At 39.6% G+C, this 811-nt stretch overlaps 1 protein-coding gene across 1 annotated transcript in view; it reads left to right on the top strand.

Moving 5' to 3' along the window:
* The first annotated feature begins 740 nt into the window (after window positions 1-740).
* The window catches only part of oafa (OAF homolog a (Drosophila)), a 21460-nt gene continuing 21389 nt past the window's right edge, over window positions 741-811 (top strand). Inside the window, exon 1 of the mRNA XM_062521844.1 lies at window positions 741-811. This exon is cut by the window's right edge and continues 638 nt beyond it. The gene's annotated coding sequence lies outside the window, so the exon portion shown is untranslated.

Raw genomic sequence — 811 nt, 5'->3', positions numbered from 1 at the left:
ATGATTATTTAATTTTCTCTGTGTCAAAATGTCCAGGGCATCATGTGGGGGCGCTGTGGCGTAATCGGCAGCAGTGTCCGCACCACTTTAGAGTCCCAAGCGTGGGGACCCGGGATTGGATCCGACCCACAGTCATTTCCCGATCCCAGTTTATCTCTTTCCACCACTCACTTCCTGTCACTCTTCAAAGGCATTATTTGTACAATGGTTTGACTAGATTAAATATATTTGGATATAACAGTTCAATTAACAGATTTGTTTCCCAACCACTGTAACTTTACATTTGCATGTGCTTTAAATCAAATATTCTCAAATTACACAGGCCTGTTCTCAAATGGCATTTTGAAATGTTTTATTAAATTATGATCCATGTTTGCACAGAAAAGGAACATTTCAAGAGTTGTTTTAGAAGGCTTTCTGAAGTGTCTAATGTAAATTTTAGTGATTTATTGGCAGACTCGATTAGACTACCTACAGTATTATTGTGAGTGAATCATGTATTAACACCATGGGAGTTATAACTATTACTTTAGCTGACACTTTCAGCAAAGACGACGACTTACATCATTTTACAAAATGTGTTTGACTTCGTTATCAGTTACTGTAAATACCATGCACGATGTGGGCTACTTACATACTCAAACTAACGCGTAATGAGATTGGTACACTATGCCTTTAAGAGTTTACAAGGGTCCGTGGCTAGGAAGCCCTGCCAGTGAAACTTTGGAGGCCAGGGAAGAACTGCGCTGGAGTTAGGATTGCGAAGGAAGTGACGGCTCAGTGTTAGGTGAAAAAAAAAAACAGTTGAGAA

The sequence above is a fragment of the Sardina pilchardus genome, chromosome 19 (assembly GCF_963854185.1).
Source record: "Sardina pilchardus chromosome 19, fSarPil1.1, whole genome shotgun sequence".
In the NCBI taxonomy this organism is placed as follows: Eukaryota; Metazoa; Chordata; class Actinopteri; order Clupeiformes; family Clupeidae; genus Sardina; species Sardina pilchardus.
The sequence above is the reverse complement of the archived record's forward strand: the minus strand, read 5'-3'. Positions and strand labels throughout refer to the sequence as shown.